Source organism: Schistocerca piceifrons, chromosome 1, assembly GCF_021461385.2.
Source record: "Schistocerca piceifrons isolate TAMUIC-IGC-003096 chromosome 1, iqSchPice1.1, whole genome shotgun sequence".
In the NCBI taxonomy this organism is placed as follows: Eukaryota; Metazoa; Arthropoda; class Insecta; order Orthoptera; family Acrididae; genus Schistocerca; species Schistocerca piceifrons.
The window spans coordinates 187,708,898-187,728,473 of record NC_060138.1 but is presented as its reverse complement, the minus strand read 5'-3'; the positions used below and the strand labels follow the sequence as shown (position 1 = coordinate 187,728,473).

Genomic DNA, 19,576 nt, shown 5'->3' with positions numbered 1-19,576 from the left:
CCGTGTTTCTTGACTTCCGCAAGGCGTTTGATACAGCTCCCCATAGTCGTTTAATGAACAAAGTAAGAGCATATGGACTATCAGACCAATTGTGTGATTGGATTGAAGAGTTCGTAGATAACAGAACGCAGCATGCCATTCTCATTGGAGAGAAGTCTTCCGAAGTAAGAGTGATTTCATGTGTGCTTCAGGGGAGTGTCGTAGGACTGTTACTATACACAACATATATAAATGACCTTGTGGATAACATCGGAAGTTCACTGAGGCATTTTGCGGATGATGCTGTAGTATATCGAGAGGTTGTAACAATGGAAAATTGTACCGAAATGCTGTAGGATCTTCAACAAATTGACGCATGGTGCAGGGAATGGCAATTGAATCTCAGTGTAGACAAGTGTAATGTGCTGCGAATACATAGAAAGAAAGATCCTTTATCATTTGCTACAATATAGCAGGTCAGCAACTGGAAGCAGTTAATTCGATAAATTACCTGGGAGTAGGCATTAGGAATGACTTAAAATGGAATGACCATATAATATTAATTGTCGGTAAAGCAGATGCCAGACTGAGATTCACTGGAAGAATCCTAAGGAAATGCAGTCTGAAAATACAGGAAGTAGGTTACCGTACACTTGTTCGCCCACTACTTGAATACTTCTCACTGGTGTGGGATCCGTACCAGATAGGCTTGATAGAAGAGATAGAGAAGATCCAACGGAGAACAGTGCGCTTTGTTACAGGATCATTTAGTAATTGCATAAGCGTTACGGAGATGATAGATAAACTCCAGTGGAAGACTCTGCAAGAGAGACGCTCAGTAGCCCGGTATGGGCTTTTGTTGAAGTTTAGAGAACATACCTTCACCGAGGAGTCAAGCAGTATATTGTTCCCTCCTACGTATATCTCGTGAAGAAACCACGAGGATAAAATCAGAGAGATTAGAGCCCACATGGAGACATACCGACAATCTTTCTTTCTATGAACAATATGAAACTGGAATAGAACGGAGAACCGATAGAGGTACTCAGGGTACCCTCCCCCACACACCGTCAGGTGGCTTGCAGAGTATGGATGTAGGTGGAGATGTAGATGTAGATTCGATTCCACAAAGGCCCAGTTTTTTTCTGTTGCCTCGTACTGGCGTTTACTGGCACATTTAGGTCTTTTGGTAGGAAATCCATTACATTGGAGGTAGCTGAAAATATCAAATATAAGCTCAGTTGTATGCTATGTCCTTAAACAATCTGTAGAAGGGTTGGAATGGTGTGTGTGCTCGCAATTTCAGTATCGAAACAATAAATTGATCAATCGGGAATCTGATGTTGCAATTGACATTTTTAAAACACTACGTAATCCCTAAGTTGGTTTTCTCAGCTACACCAGGAGGAAGAATGAGCAGGGTGCAGGAGAGGGGGGGGGGGAGGGGAGGGGGGGAGGAGGAGGAGGAGGAGGAGGAGGAAGAGGAAGTGTTTACCACATGATGGAACAGAACAACAGTGAATACTATTGCCACCTGTCCGCTGCAAGATACTGACCACTGTAATGTGTTGAGAAGCAGTAAACACCACTATTTGAACTTCATTTCATTCTGTAGTAGTAGTTGTGATGGCCAGACGTCGGAGATTGCTTAAACACTTGTACATCCCATGCACTCATGTCCTGATGTCCACGCACATCACTGGCCATGGAAGGCATCTGGGGTGACCGGAATAGTTAGGACTCAGATGTTCCAGTGCCAATATCAGTGATTGATATTGAATATTTTAAAATATCCACTTAAGAATGAGAGAATACTCGCAACATTCGCAATTGTGGAGGCATCCCAACGCAAATTGAGTATTAGTTTTCCCATCAGGTATCCAGAGGACAATGCAAAAGGGACTTGGCCCTGCAGCTGCAGGCAAGAACTGGTTAGCCGGCATCCTAGAACTTTTCTTTGTACCTGCAACTTGCAAGAACCTTAAGCTAGAAATGACCATCATCCCCACCATAGAGGGAAACATTCCACATGGGAAAAATATATCTAAAAACAAAGATGATGTGACTTACCAAACGAAAGCGCTGGCAGGTCGATAGACACACAAAAAAACACAAACATACAAACAAAATTCAAGCTTTCGCAACCAACGGTTCCTTCATCAGGAAAGAGGGAAGGAGAGGGAAAGACGAAAGGATGTGGGTTTTAAGGGAGAGGGTAAGGAGTCATTCCAATCCCGGGAGTGGAAAGACTTACCTTAGGGGGAAAAAAGGACAGGTATACACTCGCACACACACCCATATCCAACCGTGCATACACAGACAAAAGCAGACATTTGTAAAGGCAAAGAGTTTCGGCAGAGATGTCAGTCGAGGCAGAAGTACAGAGGCAAAGATGTTGTTGAAAGACAGGTGAGGTATGAGTGGCGGCAACTTGATAATAGCGGAGGTTGAGACCTGGCGGATAACGAGAAGAGAGGATATACTGAAGGGCAAGTTCCCATCTCCTGAGTTCTGACAGGTTGGTGTTAGTGGGAAGTATCCAGATAACTCGGACTGTGTAACACTGTGCCAAGATGTGCTGGCCGTGCACCAAGGCATGTTTAGCCACAGGGTGATCCTCATTACCAACAAACACTGTCTGCCTGTGTCCATTCATGCGAATGGGCAGTTCGTTGCTGGTCATTCCCACATAGAAAGCTTCACAGTGTACGCAGGTCAGTTGGTAAATCACGTGGGTGCTTTCACACGTGGCTCTGCCTTTGATTGTGTACTCCTTCCGGGTTACAGGACTGGAGTAGGTGGTGGTGGGAGGGTGCATGGGACAGGTTTTACACCGGGGCGGTTACAAAGGTAGGAGCCAGAGGGTAGGAAAGGTGGTTTGGGGCTTTCATAGGGATGAACCAAGAGGTTACGAAGGTTAGGTGGATGGTGGAAAGACACTCTTGGTGGAGTGGGGAGAATTTCATGAAGGATGGATCTCACTTCAGGGCAGGATTTGAGGAAGTCGTATCCCTGCTGGAGAGCCACATTCAGAGTCTGATCCAGTCCCGGAAAGTATCCTCTCACAATTGGGGCACTTTTGGGGTTCTTCTGTGGGAAGTTCTGGTTTTGAGGGTATGAGGAAGTGACTCTGGTTATTTGCTTCTGTACCAGGTTGGGAGGGTAGTTGTGGGATGCGAAAGCTGTTTTCAGATTGTTGGTGTAATGGTTCAGGGATTCCGGACTGGAGCAGATTCGTTTGCCACGAAGACCTAGGCTGTCGGGAAGGGACCATTTGATGTGGAATGGGTGGCAGCTGTCATAATGGAGGTACTGTTGCTTGTTGGTGGGTTTGATGTGGACGGACGTGTGAAGCTGGCCATTGGACAGATGGAGGTCGACGTCAAGGAAAGTGGCATGGGATTTGGAGTAGGACCAGGTGAATCTGATGGAACCAAAGGAGTTGAGGTTGGAGAGGAAATTCTGGAGTTCTTCTTCACTGTGAGTCCAGATCATGACGATGTCACCAATAAATCTGTACCAAACTTTGGGTTGGCAGGCCTGGGTAACCAAGAAGGCTTCCTCTAAGCGACCCATAAATAGGTTGGCATACGAGGGGGCCATCCTGGTACCCATGGCTGTTCCCTTTAATTGTTGGTATGTCTGGCCTTCGAAAGTGAAGAACTTGTGGGTCAGGATGAAGCTGGCTAAGGTAATAAGGAAAGAGGTTTTAGGTAGGGTGGCAGGTGATCGGCGTGAAAGGAAGTGCTCCATCGCAGCGAGGCCCTGGACATGTGGAATATTTGTGTATAAGGAAGTGGCATAAATGGTCACAAGGATGGTTTCCGGGGGTAACAGACTGGGTAAGGATTCCAGGCGTTCGAGAAAGTGTTTGGTGTCTTTGATGAAGGATGGGAGACTGCATGTAATGGGTTGAGGGTGTTGATCTACGTAGGCAGAGATATGTTCTGTGGGGGCTTGGTAACCAGCTACAATGGGATGGCCGGGATGATTGGGTTTGTGAATTTTAGGAAGAATGGAGAAGGTAGGGGTGCAGGGTGTTGGTAGGGTCAGGAGGTTGATGGAGTCAGGTGAAAGGTTTTGTAGGGGGCCTAAGGTTCTGAGGATTACTTGAAGCTCCGCCTGGACATCAGGAATGGGATTACCTTGGCAAACTTTGTAAGTAGTGTTGTCTGAAAGCTGATGCAGTCCCTCAGCCACATACTCCTGACGATCAAGTACCACGGTCGTGGAACCCTTGTCCACCGGAAGAATGACGATGGATCAGTCAGCCTTCAGATCACGGATAGCCTGGGCTTCAGCAGTGGTGATGTTGGGAGTAGGATTAAGGTTTTTTAAGAAGGATTGAGAGGCAAGGCTGGAAGTCAGAAATTCCTGGAAAGTTTGGAGAGGGTGATTTTGAGGAAGAGGAGGTGGGTCCCACTGTGATGGAGGATGGAACTGTTCCAGGCAGGGTTCAATTTGGATAGTGTCTTGGGGAGTTGGATCATTAGGAGTAGGATTAGGATCATTTTTCTTCGTGGCAAAGTTATATTTCCAGCAGAGAGTACGGGTGTAGGACAGTAAATCTTTGACAAGGGCTGTTTGTTTGAATCTGAGAGTGGGGCTGGAGGTGAGGCCTTTGGATAGGACAGAGGTTTTGGATTGGGAGAGAGGTTTGGAGGAAAGGTAAACTACCGAATTAGGGTGTTGTGGTTCCAGATTGTGTTGATTGGAATTTTGAGGTTTTGGGGGGAGTGGAGCTGGAAGTGGGAGATTGAGTAGTTGGGAGAGACTGGGTCTGTGTGCAATGAGAGGAGGTTGGGGTTTGCTGGAAAGGTTGTGAGTTGCCTTTCCGGAGGTGGGAAACCAGGAGATTGGATAGTTTTTTGAGGTGGAGGGTGGCAAGCTGTTCTAATTTGCGGTTGGCCTGTAGGAGGATGCTCTGAACAGCCGGTGTGGATGTGGGAGAGGAAAGACTAAGGACTTTTATTAAGGATAGGAGTTGACGGGTGTGTTCATTGGCTGAGTTGATGTGTAGGTGAAGGATTAGGTGGGTGAGGGCAATGGATTGTTCAGTTTGGAACTGGTATAGGGACTGATGGAAAGAAGGGTTACAGCCAGAGATGGGAACTTTAAGTGTGTGGGGGTAATGCCAAATGTCAGACAAGCTTGAGAAAATAAAATGTGGGAGTATAATCTGGCTAGGGCGAAGGCATGTTTGCGGGGGAATGTAAATAAAACTTAATGGGGTCGTTGGGATGGTGTGAGGGTGACATGGTATTAGAAGGTGGAAAGTGTAACATGAGGCTGAAATGAAAATGAAAATAAAAATATGAATATATGGGGAGAGATAAAGGTGAACTGGAAAGCCACTGGAGATCTGTTGTGAAAAAAGGCGAAAAAGTATTGGTTATAGCTGGGCTTGTTGGATCCTGTGGTAAACTTGGGTTGGTAGACAATGATGTGCACAAAGGTTAGGTGGTTGTGTTGCCGCCAAAACACGTTAAAGGGTGGAGCAATTCGGGAAAATTTCAAAAAAACTGCGTGCAAATGTATTAAAAGGAGTGGTTTTGTGGTGGCAGATTGTTAAGATGAGGCTAACAATTGTCTGACGAAGAAATAATGATGTTAAAACCTGTGGGAAGCGGCTAAAAAAGATCAGTGATGTGGGAAAAACGGAAATGGAAAAAAAGGCGAAAGTTATTAGAACTAGCCGAAATGGCATGCCTACTTGTGTCTGTGTATGTGCGGTTGGATATGGGTGTGTGTGCAAATGTATACCTGTCCTTTTTTCCCCCTAAGGTAAGTCTTTCAGCTGCCAGGATTGGAATGACTCCTTACCCTCTCCCTTAAAACCCACATCCTTTCGTCTTTCCCTCTCCTTCCCTCTTTCCTGATGAAGCAACCGTTGGGTGTGAAAGCTTGAATTTTGTGTGTATGTTTGTGTTTGTTTGTGTGTCTATCGACCTGCCAGCGCTTTCGTTTGGTAAGTCACATCATCTTTGTATGTATATATATATATATATATATATATATATATATATATATATATATATATATATATATATATATATATATATATATATATATATATATATATATATATATATATATATATATATATATATATATATATATATATATATATATATATATATATATGTTGGCAGGTCCATAGAAACACAAACAGACACATAGACACATACATACATACACACAAAATTCAAGCTTTCGCAACAAACTGTTGCCTCATCAGGAAAGAGGGAAGGAGAGGGAAAGACGAAAGGAAGTGGGTTTTAAGGGAGAGGGTAAGGAGTCATTCCAATCCCAGGAGCGGAAAGACTTACCTTAGGGGGAAAAAAGGACGGGTATACACTCGCACACACACACATATCCATCCACACATATACAGACACAAGCAGACATACAAGCAGACATCTTTGTTTTTAAATATATTTTTCCCGCGTGGAATGTTTCCCTATTTTATATATATATATTATAGTTTAATGATGCCTTCCCTCTTTCCCAATGAAGCAACTGTGTTTTGCGAAAGCTTGAAATTTGTGTGTGAGTTTGTGTGTTTTTTGTCTCTATCAACATACCAATGCTTTCGTTTGGTGAGATGTATAAAAGTTTCATATTTCTCATTGAGATATGACACTACTGATTTTTTATCATAAAAAATCAGTAATGTCATATCTCAATGAGAAGCTTGAAACTTTTAGCACAGGGCAGGAGCATGGCATAAACAGGAAATCTGGCTCAAGTTTAAAAGAATAGTTGAGCATGCACTGGATAGGTGTGTATCCAGTAGAACAGTTTATAATGTGAAGAGACCCTATGGTATACAGTCACTGTAATGAAACTTATAAAGAGACAGAGATTATCACGTGATAAGTGTAAAACAAAGCATAGGGCTATAGACAGAGAGATGTTGAATGAAACACATTTGCCTGTCAAGAGAGCAGTGTGTGATGCCTTCAGTGACTACTGTAGCAGAATATTCTCAAGTGATCTTTCACAGGACCCAAAGAAATTCTGTATGTTATTCAAATATTAAATGTGTTTGTTACAAATGGAACTCAACAACAAACAACAAATAATTATTAGTAATAGTGAAAACAAAATGTTGAAGTATCAACAAATTTGACAATAACTTATGACAATAGTGAATCATAACAAGGTGGTAATTTGCCAAATAATGTGATCATTCAGTTAAACTCTACTACTGTTAGTGAATCACGTGTGCATTTTGGGGATAGTATGTGGCTCACACTTGATGAGACTGGCCCTCAATTAATGTTGGAACATGAAATTTTTGATATTGATGGAGAAAGAAGTAATGGAACTGACAATGAAAATGTTTGAGACTTAATTTTGAGCAAATGAAGTGAGCTAGTAAGAATCAGTAATGTCAGTAGATCAGTACGTAATGGTAGGGATGAGACAGAGGGTAATGAAAAATTCCAGGAAATATTAAAAATGAGTTCAGAAATTGCTGGTATATGTTCAGACAATAAGAAAATAAGTACTAAAATTGCCATGGTACAGTCAGATAATACGAAATTAGTGAACAAAATCAGTAGCTTGAACACAAAATTAACCTCAAAATCGTCATTTGTAAAATTATTGAGAAAAGGATTTGGAAATGGTAAGGGAAATATTATTTAAAGAATAAAATAATTTTTTAAGATTATTCTGGAATACATTATTAGATAAAGGAGAGGGTTTGGCTATCTGAACAGTCATTGTAGCTAATAAAGAAAAAATTGAACACTAAGCTTTCATTATGAATACATAGATATAAAAATTAAAAATGTTATTATGCCCCTCCATCAAAGACCTTTTCAATACTGCGTCTTCAACACTGTGGTGACAAATTGGTGTCACATTCAACTTTTTGTCTCCTCAGAACATTCTTTGAATGGGAAAGTTCCATAATTTAAAACTTCATCCAACCCATTTTTTTACTATGATACCAAAATATAAACAGTTATACACAAATATATAGTTTTTAATATTTTCTGACAGCAAGATACTACTTTATGAAATGAAATGAAAACAAAATTCTTAGGTTCTTGAAATCCATTTTCCTCCCCTTCCCTTCATCTAAGTGGTCAGTTACAAGCTGATTAAAATTATGCACATTCAGAAGCAACATCCTGACAGTTTAAAACCGGATGCCAGACCAAGATTCTAACTTGGTATTGCACACAGTTTTAACAAAATTCTTAGGTTCTTGAAATCCATTTTCTTCCCCTTCCCTTCATCTAAGTGGTCAGTTACAAGCTGATTAAAATTATGCACATTCAGAAGCAACATCCTGACAGTTTAAAACCGGATGCCAGACCAAGATTCTAACTTGGTATTGCACACAGTTTTAACGTGCCAGGAAATTTCTTATTGGTGCACACTCCGCTAAAGAGTGAAAATTTCATTCTTGACATAGTCAACAATTTTTTTTCTTGTAGAGTACATAAAAGGCCAATGCATTCATTTCTTCTTTCATTGTATCTCTAGTGAAGGTCTTTATTCTTTTCAGTGTGGAGAAATACCTCTCAGTTTCCATTGTTGTCATTGGTATTGTCCAGAAGTTTCACTGATTCCCATAAAAGAGTTCCTAAAATTATTCTTGTAGATAGAATTCAGAAATGTTAAAGCTCCATTTCCAGCTTGCAAAACATTTCTGCTGTATATGACTGTCAATTCCTGATGTAGTTCTTTCTCAATTAAGTCAAATAATGTAGCTGTAGTCTGAAATCCTTTGTCAGATAATAGCAGTTTGTGTTTTGGAAACAAACTGGACTGGAAAAATACAGCTGCTGGAAAGTAATTACTAAATGCTAAATGCTTGTCATTGTTAGCCATAACAAGATCACAGATTTATTTTGCAACAGTTTTACAGGATTTTATAAAAACAAAATGTTTTGTGCCAGTGATCTCACCATTTCCATTCCCTTTATCCCAGTGATTATTGAGATCAAGAGAATTTCCCGTCAGTTGTATTGCTGACTTGAAATCAGAGATGTTCTTAAGAGCTTTCACGCTATCAGCATCTGTACATTGCATCTGATGAAACAAAAATATTGCAATGTGAAAGGACTTTATTGAAAAAACTCAAGCCAAAAGAGAAACTCTACCTACAGCCTTGCTTCAGTGGTAACACCGGTTCCCATCAGATCACTTAAGTTAAGTACTGTTTGGCTGGGATAGCACTTGAAAGGGTGACCATTCAGTCTGCTGAGCACTGTTGGCAAGTGAGGTGCACTCAGGCCTTGTGAGTCAAACTGAGGAGCTGCTTGATTGAGAAGTAGCGGCTCCTGTCCTGGAAACTGACATATGGCCAGGAGAGCGGTGTGCTGACCACATGCCCCTCCATATCCACATCCAGTTACGTCTGTGGGCTGAGGATGGCATGGCGGCCAGTCGGTACCTCTGGGCCTTCATGGCCTGTGCAGGAGTAGTTTAGTTTTAATTAAAAGAGAAACTCTTGGTTATTGTTGAGTAGTTTATGAAGTGCAACTGCTTTCCTGGTTGTTGAACAAGTATTACTATCATCAACCTTAATCATCCCAAGACACTCAGCTATTTCTTTCTTATATTGAAATACAGTGTCCATGCATCACGTTTTAAATTATGTCTTGTGTCATCATTTCTTGGAACACGTTTCCCCACATTATCTGAAATGGCAGTTCTTTTCCCTGACTTTGAGCAGGAAGTATAGAATCCCTTGGGTTGTGTTGTACAATGCCCTACAGTGAGGATGAGTTGGTGGGCATAACAGTGTACAAAATTTGCTCTTTCACACTATGCTTTCACTCTTGTCTTCATCCTTTGTCTTCATCCATAGTAAACTTAATGCTACTGTTTATGTGTTGTTCTCCCAATTTATGTTTTTTAACTTCGTCAGCTAAGTGTTTCTTGTCTGTTACCCCTATCTATGGTCTAGGACTGTTCCACAACATTCATTACCATAAAAATGTAACAGAAGAAAGTATTTCTTATTCACATCTACACAGACAGTCTGCATTTTTATGTAAGGTAGGACGAAATTTTCTGGTGAAACTATTTTTGATTTTGCATTCATTTTGAGTCTGTAGAATGTTTTCAATTCCAACTTTTTCTCAAAAGTAAGATTTTGACTACCAAGGGTTAAAATATTGTTTATGCTATCTACACCATTCATTCTAAACAGGGAACTAGGACATTAGTTATTCACTAGGCCATAATTTCAAACAATGTAATTCCCAAAAAAATGACAATACTACTACAGTATGCACAGCACTACTGAACACTTCATGTGGGTGCTGTCCCAAGCTGTGGTAACACAGCACTCTGTCCCCATCCAACTCCCACTACCCTCACTCCTCCACATGTGTCCATCGCCTGCCTTCAAACCACCAGGGTGGTTTGCCTAAAGTACAACAATTGACCGATTCTTAAAACATTGATCATTCATTTGCATGGGTTGGTAGTCAACCCATTCTAAAAAAATGTTGATCATCAGTTTATGCAGGCTGGTGGTATAGGAAAATCAAATGAGCCCATTTTTGATTCATGATTCATACATACTGCAATCTTCCCCATGAATGATATTATTGGGAGGGCGCTGTCCTGAATTCCTTAAGGGATAGCCACCACTTATTTAAAGGCTGTTAGTGGCACCAAGGTTAGGGTACAGTCCCTGAACGAGACAGGAACTGAAATTGAGGGTAGCAAAACAAAAGCTGAAATACCTAACTCCATTTTCAAATGTTCCATTACAAAGGAAAACCAAGGTGAATTGCTCCAGTTTAATCCCTGTACCACTGAAAAGATGAATGAAATAAGTATTAGTGTCAGTGGTGTCAAGAACCAGCTGAACTCATTAAAACTGAACAAAGCTCCAAGACACTATGTAATTCCTGTCAGATTTTATACTGAATTTGTGACTGAGTTAACCTCTCTTCTAACTATAATCTATTGTAGACCACTTGAACAAAATCCATGCACAGTTCTTGGAAAAAGGCACAGGTCACATCTGTCTACAAGAAGGGCAGTAGAAGTGAGCCACAAAACTACCATTCAATATCGTAGACATCGATTTGTCGTAGAATCATAAAACATACTCTGAGATCCATCATAATGAGGTATCTTGAACAGAATGACCTCCTCAATGCCAACCAGCATTTCAAAAACATCAATCACATGGAACCCAACCCGCACTTTTCTCACATGACACACTGAAAGCTTTGGATCAAAGCAGTCAGGTAGTTCCAGTATTTCATGATTTCCAAAAGGCATTTGACTCAGTACCACACATACACTTATTGTCAAAAGTATGATCATATGAGGTATCAAATGAAATTTGTGACAGGTTGAGGTCTTTTTGGTAGGGAGGAGGCAACATGTTATTTTGGATGGAAAGTCATTGTCAGATGTAGAAGCATTTTCGGGTGTGCCACATGGAAGTGTGTTTGGATCCTTACTGCTCATGTTCTATATTAATGACCTGACAGACAATATTAATAGTAAAATCAGGCTTTTTACAGATGATGCAGTTATTTATTTTGAAATACTATCTGAGAGAACTAAAAAACTGAACTCCACCTGAACTAGCCATGAGGGCCCAACAGTACCGATTGGCCACTGTGTCATCCTCAACTCACAGGCATCACTGGATGTGGATACCTAGTGGCATAATGTCAGCACACCACTCTCCTGTCTGTGAGGTGTGAGGGTTATAGTGCAGGTTATGGCATTACAGCTGTGACAGGAGTTAAATACAAGGAAGATATAGTCCAAATGTAGGGTGTGAAAATAAATTTCACCCAGGGATAAATCAGGGGCCACAAACACAGTATAAAAAAACTATCACTTAACAATGAAAATGACTGCAATGGCAAACTAATCAACAGCTGGCATGTAAATATCATCTGCAGACACACCACTCCTCCAAGATTTTAAAAACTTAGTGTATTCCTTGATACAAGCATTTTGAATAAATAATTTTTAGTTTAAAGGCTGCCACTTTACACATGGGGGCTACTTTCTGCATATAATCCATAATTTATACAATGCTTGGTCTCACAAATCACAGAGTTTATATGATTTGGCTTTTTTGGTTATGTATATTAAGTTTGTTTACTTATTCATGCAAAAATCTTTTATGACTGTGGAATTTGACACTGCTTTGCAAATAATGAACACCCCCCCCCCCCCACCTCTGCCCACATGCACACACTGTCACAGAAAATCAAACATAGGTTGCTGTTCTTGTAGTTCCAGAAGCTGCGAAAGTGTGCTTGCCAACCACTGTTTACACTTTTTTCAATAAGAAAATGAAAACACATTGAAATTGAATGAAACACAGCAGTAATTACTCCACAATCACTGTGATAGAATGCTCGGGTTTTGAAATACTGCCACCAGGGAGCACTGTTGGAAGAAAAGTGGCGCAACAAAGTACGACCAAGTTGAACTTTTTGTGGCATGACAAAAGTTGTCTCTTTTAAGTTGTGCCACTAAGAACTGGGAGGTCACACATCCAGCTGCATTGCAACAGCAGTATGCTACTACCTGCGGCAACACTTTTGTTGTATGTGTGAGCCCGGTTTAAGTGGACGTTATGCACATTGCCTTGGCGATGTTATCAACATAGTTCTTCCCACAAGGTCAAATGGCCAATAGGGAGTACCTGACAAAGAAATCCTAGCTCCTTGGTATCAGTTCTTATTTTCAACACAGTACAACACCCAGATTTGTGGTGTAATAAACCATGGTTTTTGCTTCATAATAATGCACATGCTCACACTTCGTTGCTCGTAGTGAATTTTTGGCTAAAAATATACCATAATGAAACCCAACATTGATATTCCTAGAGAAGGGCCCATTTGACTTTTTTCTGTTTACAAAAATAAAGAAAACCTTGTAGGGTCGTCATTTTATAGGCATAGATGAGAACAGAGATGCATTGCAGGGAGAGCTAAAAACTTTCCAATGACCAAATCTCAGCAGTGTTACAAGCAGAGCTGAATCCATTATTTTGGCCTGGGCAGGCCAGAGCTCATAGCAATTTTATATCACCATGCCATCTCCAATTTCTCTAGAGTAAACAAATGTATTTTCTTAATCTATTATAATGCCCAGCTATTATAAAGAGAAAATTTTCATGACTGCTAAGTTTGAAAGGTAAATTGCAGACAGTCTTTCGCACTCTCCCTCCCTCCCCCCCCCCCCCTCTCTCTGTCTCTCTCTCTCTCTCTCTCTCTCTCTCTCTTGAGAGTAAGAAGAATCAAGTGTATTTCTTGAGTGGAGGGCACTGCACTGAGGTCTATACTGATCACCCCCCCTCCCTCCACCTGGATACGCCTCAGTTTACAGGGATTGGAAAAAGCTCTGGTGTAAATGTATATCTAATGGGCAGTGTTTTGAAGGGGATAACACTGATATAGTCAAATAAATGAAGTTGTTTCAAAAAAAAATTCCTTTCAGTTTTGGAACACACCAAATATGTAAAAATATAAACACTTCTACTAAAAACGTTTTTGGAGGATAGGTCATGACTCCCCACCACCAGATCAGCACATATTTTCAGATTATTTTAAACATGGGTGTTACCAAATGGATGAGTGGGTTCAATCTTACATTATTTTCCATTTTATTAAAAGGGATATTGGATTCTGCTGCAGAACATAGTAGTTATTTTTCTGCCATCAGAAGATAAAAATAATAAGTGGAGGTATAATATTCATGAATGCATGAATGAATATTTTCCACAGTTACATAGCATTGCTTTTTCAAAATTCATTTTAATTGGAAGGTCATTGAAGTCTTGTCATATTCATTTGAACTGGAATACCAGGTCCATCATGGTAGTGAATAAATAATCACCATCTTTGCTGTTGTCATTAGTAACATTACTCCCACGATTAGTTACCTAGTGAAATGTGCCTTCTCAATTGACTATATATTACACCCGTTCAAAATCTCGAACATTAGCATGGCAGTAATTAGTCATTATTAGGTTGGGGAAATGGTCAGAAAGTTTTTTCTTGACATTTTATGCAGAGAGGTGTGCATAAATATCAACTGTTCTTGGCCAACTGTCTTTCAAATTAGGGAAATCTTTCCAAATATTAAATGTATGGTGGGGGTTGTGGGCTTTGTGTTTGATAACATGCTCACCTCAGTTAAATGTCTGTGGTTTGGTTATTGACTTCCATTTTGATCTGAATGAAGCTACAGTATCTGATGGTTTTAAATATGTGTGAGTACCCAACTGATTCCTAAATTCGTAGGGAGGGTATGGTATCTAACTATTCGGACTAGTGTTTACCAACTAAGAAAAAATTATTTCTAAATTGAAAGTTGTTTTGTATTCTAAACACTCTTCATTTTTGTGGCATTGCATTAATTATTTGTTTTATTAAATTCATTTTTGTATTCCTTTTTATGCTTGTGACAGAGGATAATGAATTTTCTCATCCTGTTCATTATCTCAAATGATACTATTAGTTTATGGATTATTTTTGAAACTGTCACTTTATTCTTGTACAGCACTCAATCATTAATAGATTTTTATACTGTTTCAATTAGGTTGAGTTATTGAAGTGTGAGAGATGAATCTTGAGGGCAGTAACATTGATAACGAAGCAGAATTTGGACTGTACAAAACAGAAAGTGATGGATCTGATCAGTTTGGAGATATAACAGAAGAACTTAACTTTTGGCACTCATGTAGAATATGTGGTGATGTTAAAGATGACATGGTATCTATATATGATCAGACAGGAATTGAACTTCAACTTGAAGAAAAAATTAATAATTACCTTCCTATTACGGTACTGTCCAAGAGTAATTTATTGGTATATGTACATTCTTTTAGAGGTTAACACTACTTTATACCTATATGCCAATTAAATAACATAAAAAGTAGTTTTATATACTTAGGAGGTTCCCAAATAGATGACATATTAAAGGTCGTAAGAGGATACTGAACTTACTTTTTTTTTCAAATGACTTTTATTTTACATGCATTTACTCTCAAACCAGCTTAAATTTAAATTAATAGTTTGAAACACATTAATGAAGAGTTAAGAAGCAAATGTGGCTGTTCAGTGGTGGTCTTCTATTGTCAGTCTGAATGTCAGATATTATGGCTTTTCTATAATTTTTGTGGGGACATATAGAAGTTTTAATTTCTGAGATTGCTGCCAAAATTTACAATACCTCTGCTGCTAGTATTATTTCAACTGTTGAAGATATATAATAGCCATCCAGTATGGTTAAGCAAGAGCCACAGTTAATAACAAGAAACTGAGATGTCTGAATGTACAAGGTGATCAACATTTCAGTATATTTAAAAGAAGTTATTTAATTGTTACATTTGCTATTACTTAATGGTAGTATAAAATTTAAATAAAAACATTCTTAATCAAAATATCCACAGGTGTGCTGCCGGCCTATAGTGCCCGTTGGACACTATAGACCGGCAGCACACCCGTGGATATTTTGATTATCAAATACGCCAGGAGAAACTCAAGAATCACAAAAAAATTCTTGTTGCAGTAGGTCTCTGCATAACTACAACTTACTGCTGAATTACTTACTTATTTACTTACTTCCCCTTATGTATAGGCTTGTAGCCTTACTGCTTAAAGTACATTGATTTACTTCTTGAGTGTCACATATAGGTCTTCTTGTTTCACAATTTCTTTCCTTAAATCAAGCAAAGAACTGAATAATTGTAGAACTTGAGACCTAAAGAACAGTCAGGTTTTACACCAGGAAAGTCATGTACTACTCAGGTACTTAATTTAACCCAGCAGATCAAGAAAGGATATAAAAGAGAGCAGATGCAGAAGTTGCCTTTATCAGTATTGTGTATGTAACTATGTATCATAAGAAACTGACAAAGAAGCTGTACACAGCAACTTAAGACAGCCAAATGATACGATTTGCTCAGTTTTTGCTACAGAACACATAATTTTTTTAATCAGTCTAAATGACAAAATGTGTTGGTGGAAAATGTGGAAGAATGGCCTTCCCCATGGAAATGTGCTGGCTCTGATATTTTATGACATATATACCAATGATCAGCCACGCAACACTGGAACCCAGTCTTTCATCTATGCCTTTGACACAGCTGCCACGGCCCAGGGAGTGACATTTGAAGAAGCAGAAGCCAAGATAACATCTGCTTTTGAAAAACTTACTGTCTACTATGATGATAACACTTGGAAGCTAATCCAAGTACTACTTAAGTGTGCAGGTTCCACCTACACAATAAGTAGACAAAAAAAGAAAAAGAAAAGCTGAACATCACTGTGTTAGTCCTGTAAAGGAACACCTTCCTCTAGCATTACTTATCTTCAACAGAATTACCGATACCAAAAATACTTTCTACTTTTTAAACAGGTTAATATTACCTCAGCTGTTTAACTAAAAGAATTTAATACGAATTTGTATTTGATCTGTTATATTTCAGGCTCAAATGTGCAAGAATAAATTGCGTTATTTGCTTTGTTACAATCAATATGTGCTAACTCTGTATCTACAGTTAAAATTACTCTTCTTTTAGAAACATTTGAAATTACAAACTATTAAGCATACTCAAAATTGCTATTATTAACTGCACAATCTGGCACTAATTATTAAATTTATTTTTGGATTTATTAATAAAATAATGACATAAACTGGTTGATATTCATTTGTCAAGAAAATTTGTAAACTCTTTGGAATATTGTTAGTACCGCAGAATGAAGTGGTTGTCGGCATGCCTTTGAAGTGATCGGACATGTTTTTAATTTTGACAATAACAGTGTAATTTTTAATTTAAAAGTGGAGCTTATATACACAGTGTGTTATAAAAAATGTGACATAATAAAAATTACAGAAGCAGAAATTACGGAGCAGGCTTACTTCAACATTATCATGTCATTTGGAACCTACAAAATAAAAAATTTCAGCCTCAAGAATCAACCCCTAGACGTGAAGAACTGGAGCTGACTATGAGAAAAGAAGATAATTAAAAAAAGTTATTTGTAAATCTTACTCCTCTTGAAACTTATTAAAGGAATCACTCAAGAAGTGAGTGACTATCTACAGGTAATGTGAGGGAGTGTAAGATTACTACCCCTAATACCCAGGGTTAAAATTGGATTGTGCCTTTACTTACAAACAACTCTGTGCAGGTACAATATGAGAAGTACCCACTAGAAACAATCTCATCTGCAAACCTGTGAACACCATGTCGGGGGTGCAGCCAAGCATCCTTTACATATTGGCTCTTGCTTTTTGTCTCTCTCCTGCAGAGACTGAAAAGAATAAGAAGCAAGAAACAGACCCAAGGAGTCCATTATTCAGAACTCGCACTTCTCCATCACAGCTGAAATCCAGAAAAAGCTTCCTCCTTACAACAGCACTGATTCCAACTTCACCAGAAGCCTGCCAAACTAATCTGTGCAGAACATAGTTCCTTGGAGCTTTATAGACAGTAAAAGAGGACCTATAGTCAGGCTACCATTCCTAATAGGGGACTCAACAGATTGGGTACAGGGCCAACATGTTGACTCTTTTGAAGATATCGGATGTCAGTGGTGATGAGCTTTATGAATGTTGGGTAAGACTGGTCTCTGAATACTGTTGGTTTGCAGTAATCCAAGTTAAACTTGTGACATGGAAGATCTGTTCACAGCAGATGATCATGCTGTACTGGCTACTGAACAGTGGAATCACAAAGTGGGACATTCTCTCAATCATTAATATTAGCTTGTAGTCTTAGGATTACAGTTTTATTGTGTTTTTCTGGCCTTGAACAAATAAAGAAACAAATAAAAGCTTTTTGAACTTGAATGAATAAAGAAATAAACAAAAACTTCATTTAAGGCATAAAAGCCTAATTTTAATTTGCATAATCAGCAGTCAAAAATGAACTTTTATTGTATAATGTTTTCTTTTAAATTGCCACATAAAATAAATGCAACTGATCAGTCCAATGCTTTTACTAGTTAGTCATTTTTCCTCGTGATGTTCCATAAATACATCCTTTTTACACCAATCCAACAGTTGGTCAAATAGCCATATTCGAAAAACATTATGGTTAGGAAACTTTGTGATCCATGCCAACTCTCTGATGGCATTCTCCTGCTCACAACTTATGTTCTAAGTATGTGATATTAAAAATCTCCCTAAACTAAAGAGTTAGGTGAATATATTTTTTATATGCTTCCAAATAAATTACAAGACTTGGTTCAGAGTGGTGTAACATGACACATTTTAGGCATCTTCTTGAATATCCTTTGTGGCGTTTGAAACATTTTTTGGTTCACATATTTTATGAATGAGACATAGTTTATGTAATTAAAGAAGCTCATAATGTGGAAAATATGTCTCAGTTTACCAGGGCAATAACAATAGAAGGGTCTCCAAAGCATTAGGGATGCAGAGAAACTGTTTGTGTGGCTGTTTTGTGACTGGTGCTTCCCCCCACCCCCAAATAAGGGTACATATGCTTCACTTGGATGCTCAGTCTTTGTTTGGTAGCCATTCAAAACAGAGCTCCTGCTGAATGCTACTGCCAAGTGTGAAGTGTGCAAAGTTATTCGATTTTTAAATGCTAAAGAGGTCAACTGATTGAAATTCATCACTAATTGAATGAAGTGTATGGACTGTTGTGCATGGATGTCAAAACTGTCCACAAGTATAATAGAGCATTTACAGGTGCCTGTTTTGAAATTCACAGTGAAGAAATGAGTGGTAGACCATAAATTTGCTATGAAACGGTCATGAAAGTTGAGAAAATCATGTCTAAAGATCAAAGGATCTCTACAGGATTTTGATGGAAAAATTGCTATATCAGAAGGTGTGTGCAAGATAGATACTATGTATGCTGATAGAAGATTGACTTGACTCTTCCCATGAATTTTTTCCTCGCTATGCAGATGAAAAGGACTCAGCTGTCAGGGGAGACCTGAACATTCTGCTTTACACCTGAGACAAAACAACAGTCACATGAGTGATGGCATCCCTCTTTGTCCAAGCCATGAGAATTCAAACACAATCTTCCAGTAAAGTCATGGCAACTGGTTTTTAGGACCAGATTGTACTGTTAGTTGACTTTCTGCCTGCTGGGGCAACAAACAGTGACAAGTATGGTGAAACATTGAAAACATCAGAAGGGCAATTTGTAACTGGAGAAGAGGAATGTTGAGCAAGTTCGTAAGCATTATCCATGATAAAGTTCACTCACATGTGAATTTCGCGATTCCCGCATTACGGGACGCCTATAATCCGGACTCGCAATCTTCTGCATGCTCTACTTCCGTCCGAAGTAATAGGCGCACCTCCACAGTGACTGCAGTGCCGAATCTGCCGAAATTACCAGACTTCAAACCCGCTCACCCGGAGTTCTGGTTTAACCTGGTTGAGCAAACATTCAATGTCTGTGCCTTGGACGACGACGCACGCTTCGCCTGCCTCATGAACCATCTTTACGACCGTGTCGATTTAATTTATGATCTGGTCAAAGCACCCCCCCTAGCAGGGAAGTATGCTGTGGCGAAACAAACGATACTGGAGCTCGTCTCTAAAACCAGGAGAGAAAATGTGCGACAGCTCATCTACGAAGAGCGTC

General features: G+C 39.3%; 1 long non-coding RNA gene across 1 annotated transcript in view; it reads left to right on the top strand.

Moving 5' to 3' along the window:
* LOC124791144 overlaps positions 1 to 17,791 on the top strand; it is a 34,130-nt gene extending 16,339 nt beyond the window's left edge. The window contains exon 3 of the long non-coding RNA XR_007016566.1: positions 14,539 to 17,791. This is a non-coding gene — a long non-coding RNA (uncharacterized LOC124791144). The remainder of the gene's footprint in view (positions 1 to 14,538) is intronic.
* Positions 17,792 to 19,576: the final 1,785 nt, after the last annotated feature.